We start from the raw sequence: 6,269 nt of genomic DNA on the forward strand, positions 1-6,269 counted from the left end.
AAAGAAATTTTAATTTATATGTTATATTATATTTGGTTCTAAAAATAAAAAGAATAGGTTAGAGACGGAGCAGGATATGGCAGACATGGAACAAAAATGATGTAAAGTCACTGTCTCTATACAACGACAATCACCTGGCAAAGCACAGTACTAACCGGTAATAAATGGCTGTCGTTTCTTATGTGAAGTGAATGGTTGTGATTGAAGAATCTTTTCTCTTCTCTCTCTCTCTCTCTAGGATTTGTCGGTTAATTTTGTGGAACCTAAAAGTCAGAGAAAAAAACCAAAAGAAAATATCATTTTTTTTAATGTTATTATATATAAATATATATTTTAATTTTTGTGTCGTAAAAATGTTATTTTATATATTTATTTATTTGTTTATTGGATGATAGGTACTATATATAAGTCACGTTTTAAATTAGTTAGCTTAGACAGGGGGGTGTGGGTCCCATATGTGGGTCGAACATGTCGTGAAATTCTGTCAAAACCCGTAAACCAAGCAGCGATGACTTTGCTTCGCAGTCACGTAATTGTGCTGTCACCACTTATGAGTGTGAGCCTATCGGCCACGTGAGTTGTGGGGCCCATTTATATTTTTATAACTTTTATTTTAAATGGCTTATTTTTTTTATTTTTGAATGTCTGTGAGGGAGAAACTCAATTATATGATTTTTTTTCTTTTGAACAATTATATGATTGAGAGGATACGAGCAGTCACATTCAAGAGTGTCCTATCAATGAAAAGGAAAATGGAAAACATGTTTTATTTTCAAAAAAAATAAATATTTTGAATTTTTGATATATGACGTAACACTTTTATTGTTGGATTTGATTTTGGGAGAAAAGTTTATTTTAATAATAGATATCAAAAATATTATTAATTGATATATTTATATAATTTAAATATAAAATATAATTTTTAATAAATAAATAAATTAAAAAATAAATTAATTAAATTTTAAATATTATTTAATAAATATTGTTTTGAAAATAAATTATATTTTGTTTTATATAATTTGGGTTTAGTAAAACAATCATGTAAGTAAATTTGAAAAAAAAGAGAAAACATGTCCAAAGAAAAAGGACTTTTGAAGGGCAGAAATAATTATAAATGGTGTTTGGAAACTTAAAGGACAACATATTAAAAGACAAAAAAAAAAATTTAGTTTCATTTTTTTAAAAATCTTTTTCATTTGTCAGCTAAACAGTCAATTAATACATCTGTTTCTTATTATTAAATTATTGTTCTCTGTTACAAAACAAATCTGTTTTTTTTTTTTAAACATCCACAAAATTTAGATTAATGTAATCTTGATGGTTTTCAGTGTAATTTATTTGCGAGTATAAGACTGTTACTTAAGATATAATATTGACCAACTGTTTCTAAAAAATGAAAATAAAAAATAAAAAAATGCGTAACACAAACATAATTATAGTTTTATAAGTAATAATACTATGGAATTCTCATTGTTTCAGTTCTCTGTTACAATCCATGAGGCACCTAAACCTCTCTTAACACGAGAGAATTTTTTTTTCTTTTTTGTTTTTTTTGGTAATAAAAATGACCCAAAAAAAGAAAGGAAAAAAAAAAAAAAAACTCATTTCAAAATTGTATCTTTTTTTGAGACATTAAGCAGGAAGCATATAACAGAGAGAACTATTTGTTGAGGAGTTCTTCTTCTGCTCTGAGATCACAATCTGAGTATGCCACTAGTCAATGTTGTCCATCCAAAAAATTTGCAGAGGTTTTTCATGTTTTACCATATCTTATATAAAATTAATCCTTAAGTTCCACATTAATACACCATTTCCAGGCAAAAATGGCAAATATGTTGACGCATGGCCAGCTCGTTTAATAGCCTTCTACCTCAGAACTAGAACAAAATGTACATCAACAAAATGAGGGTAACATAAATAAGCAAGTGCGTCCCTATAATTTCCCTAAAGCCAGTAAGTAATATCACTAGTTGATGCTGTTGGAGACTAAAATAGTTTTTGTCTCCAGCAAATAAATTTTTCCTGCCAAAGATACAGTGTAACGAAAAGCATATAATAATGATTAATAAAATCGAAAGGGGTAGTAATGAACCTGCTGCCATGCTTGAATTGCGAGGTCTCTCTTATCCATCCGTCCAATCAAGGCGTCGCGAAGAACAGAAGGGAAATAACGTAATGTTTTTTCTGACCATGTATGTTCACTACTTCCAAGTATCTGTTCTAACTTTGTTTGAAGATAAAGCAGGTGATCAGCATCAGTAACTCCACGTGTTTTAATGACGATTGCGAGTGTGAGAACAGTTATTCGATTCAAAGTTTCAGCAAATTCAGTTGGACCCTGTCAAAGTAGACAAGCATGGAATTTCAGTAATTTGTATGGGGAAATAAGTAAACAGAAGTAATTGCAGTTTAGAGACCATTGGAGAAAAAATCTCTCAGTGACAAAATAAGGTTCATGCATAAGTTTTCAGCCAATCTAAATACATGATGATCTCCACGTTTTCCTTTTAGTGCAGATGCTATTTTTGTAACATCATACATTAAGGCTTTGCTTTTTCCTCGATACCTATATAGACAAAAATAAGTTTAAGCTATAACTTTTAGCCAGTCAAGCAATCATACAGCAAAAATAAATATCATGTTACATGTTGTAGCATCCAAAACTAAGGTGTTAATAGCAAGGAACCAAAAATCAAAATGAAATCTAGATAACCAGCTGCATGAAGGAAAAAAGAAGTCCCATATTGCTGCAGAATATAAATGAGCTGTAAAATGTGTGATATCCCATATCATATTAATAATCACCTGTAAAGTGGAAGCAAAAGGTAGTTCAGAATTTCAAGCACCAAAAGAATAAACCCAGGCCTGCTCAACACTGCCAGATTACTTCGTGCCAAATGCTAAAGTTTCACATTTCAGACAGATTAGAATGATATTAATAATCAAAAAGACAAACTATCCCAATATTTAGTTACATAAGATGATAGAGAATAATGGACTTCAAACATAAGACTTAAACAGTAGTTTATACCTTACTGTAAGTGTTAGAGAAGTAACATTAAGTCAAAAGTTCTAAAAATACAAGTTGAGACTTCAAACAAAATCAAGAGCAGGCAATGAAAAGATAGGAATTGTTCCATAAGTCACAGCCTCTTGGAGGGTTATTCATAAAGAATCATGCTTTAGCCCATTATGGTCAAACAGGGAAGAAAAATGGTAGATATTCAGGCGATGAGGCAACTGATACCAAAAATCTATTATGAGCCTTTGCTTTATGTGAAAATGCAATTTTGAAGGAGCCACCAGGGAATTTCTATGGGTCCAATTAGAGAAACAAGATTGAATTTCTCCCCTGATCAGAGTTAGGGTGTTCATGAGTGTGAGAAGGCTACCATTATACATGACCTATTTTTGCCTGTCTATTCAAACAGAAAATAGGAGAGCACAGAAACCTTTTTTGTCTTTGGGAGGTGGTCGAGGGTGGAAACTAATTTCCCTTCTATACATTTTATTGATGATTAGTACACTATTATTATGAACAGTTAATTATGCTACGTATAAGAATGACAAAAATAACAGGAGTAATGGAAATTTTGAAAGTAAAGAAAATTACATTGAAATGAGAACGAAATAAGGAATGAGGTGCAATGAGCAGCAATCATGTGTAGGTTTCAGCCATTGAAATGCTAGGCACAACCTGCTTCAAAGAATAAACAATGAATATCAAAAGATGGTCCAAAGTTTGTAGAGACTAAAAAATAAAACCAGCCAAACACTAGAGCCTGCAAATAAGTCACCGACAAATGTAAAGGAAATTGCATCTAAGTCCACATTTATTCTCATTTGTATAAAGCTAACAACAAGTAATTTAAGAGTAATGGAAATACACGAATACCTCATAGACACACAACTGCAAGGTATTTCGTGCAGCAGTTGGTTGGCTGGATTTTACATTTTTCTTTTGAGGACAGAATAACTGGTTTTAACCAATTTCAGTGGATCTTGAATGCTACGTACCTTGCTTAGCTAATTCCAAAGTAGTTGGCTGTTTGTTCAAAATTATATATTGACATACTCTGAAGGAACAAAAGAAAGCATTTGAATCAACTGCCATTATATGATGTCTGACACAACTACACTCCCAGGTAATGTCAAGGCCTTGGTGACCTTCAGTTTTGTATATTTATAACAAATTATTAAACCAAAACATGAATTAACAGTAAAATAATGACAGATATAACACTAAAGGATAAGTAGTATGTGGGTTGATGATATGTTTAACCATTTGTCGTGTATTATCTTTCCATAAAGTTCCCTAGTATCAGTTTGTGCCTTCACTCTCCTATGTGAACCTAATCCAAACATTTAAGTTTCGTGCACACCATTTATGCCTATTCTAGGCCACAATTGCCAGGTAGAAATAAAGAGTACCTGCCCAGAAAATAACGATTCCTCCATTTCATTAGCCAGCTTCAAACATAAGTTCATAGAGAAGCCAGATAACAGTGACATTGGTAGAGGACTTACTTCCCTCATAACCATTAACCTCTCATTCGACTGAGGGTTTGGTCCCAGTAATTCTGTAACACCACCAGAGGACAACCAATTCATTACTGTTTCACTGGCTGGCTGTTCCATGGTGTAAGATACAACCCAAAACATCCCAATTGACCTATCATCCATATTCATATAATCCATCACTCGATCCCCTGAATTCAGGAAAAAACATGTACATGTTTAAAAATTTTAGTGGCAAACCATCCCTCGATGCAGACATTAATAACAGGTCAGACACCTATTATATTCATGTTTCATGCATAGAACAATTTAAAATTTAAACAACTACTGAGATATTTTGTGGTTAAACTATGTAGATCAGCTAACACAGTAAACAGTTAACAATTTAGAAATTTTTTAATTGGAATGATTGACTGTGGCCCAATGAATACCTAGGTGAACGCTCCTTTTCTTAAATTTTGAAATCTGGACAAGCGACTGTTGCTCACTTCAGCCTAATAGAAGTCTAAAACCCTATTAAAATGGTAGTAAATTAGAAGTTAGAACATCTTCATTTTCAAAACAGTTAACAACTATCATAATTCAGAGAAGGCATGAACTTAAATGCAAGATCACTCTATAAAGTAAGACATATCTACCAATGGCATATAACCTCGGACAAGACAGTATATGATGGTAATGTAGAGTAGAAATAGGCCCAATACATAACTTACACAAGAAAAATTCATAACATAATTATTTCTCTATTTCTTCTTTGACTTGGTAATTCCTAATTGCATTATCAGACAGTTGATTTATCAATAAACTCAACTCCATGACACAATAATCAATTGAAATGTACCTTTACTTGCCTGCCTCCATCACTCACCGATTTGCTTTCATTTCTGAAGCGGCTCATTACTTAAATATTCTCTGGTAGATGTATTCAATGACCAAATACGTAAATTTTGACAACTGCTTATAAAATCAAGCAGGATGCCTTGAGGATTCTTTGGATCAGAGCTTCTATCTTCTCTATGAAATGATAGAATCTTTCTGATTGTCTCCACCTACCAACAATGATGCAATATCAAAGTTCAAGCTTATTGAATTTGAATAATTTGCTCAACCACGAAAAACGAATTACTCAGAAACCAATCAAAAGATATATCTATATTTTCTACAAGAAAAACAGTGCATTAAATCCCTGATTTAGCTACTGGAATTAATAAAGTACTTCCAAGGACAAGAGAACAAAAGAATGACTACTAACATAGAAAATGGGAACTGAGAAGAAAGGTACAATTACATGGTAGAAGTAGAACGTCAATGAAATTTTGCATTTAAAAAATAACCCTTGCATCTTGGTTCAGAGCATTCACCACAAGCTCAACCTGAATATTTGTGCTAATAGCTAAGTCACGTGATTTGTCCTAAGAATATGGTGATCACCCTCCGAAAGGCGTGTCTTGAGTTGTATGTTGAGTTGTAGATGAGCTGTAAATAAATTAGGTGATTAGTTAAAATCCCTTTAATTAAGGGATTTGGTGAATATATATTTAGGATTGAGTTAGTTTTCTATTATGAGTTAATTTCCTTTTTTTTTTTTTCTTGTAATTTGTTATATATTACAATGTACTATCAATATGAAAATCAAGGAATTATTTTTCCCTCATTCACTTCTATTTCTCTTCATGGTATCAGAGCTTAGGTTAAACCTATCGGTGAAAAGTGCTTACGTACATACAGTAATCTCTACGCGAACAGTAACC

General features: G+C 32.1%; 1 pseudogene; it reads right to left on the bottom strand.

Annotated features, from left to right (window-relative positions):
* Positions 1-1,419: 1,419 nt before the first annotated feature.
* The window catches only part of LOC107429272 (mediator of RNA polymerase II transcription subunit 23-like), a 13,949-nt pseudogene continuing 9,099 nt past the window's right edge, over positions 1,420-6,269 (bottom strand).

This window comes from Ziziphus jujuba, chromosome 12 (genome assembly GCF_031755915.1).
Source record: "Ziziphus jujuba cultivar Dongzao chromosome 12, ASM3175591v1".
In the NCBI taxonomy this organism is placed as follows: domain Eukaryota; kingdom Viridiplantae; phylum Streptophyta; class Magnoliopsida; order Rosales; family Rhamnaceae; genus Ziziphus; species Ziziphus jujuba.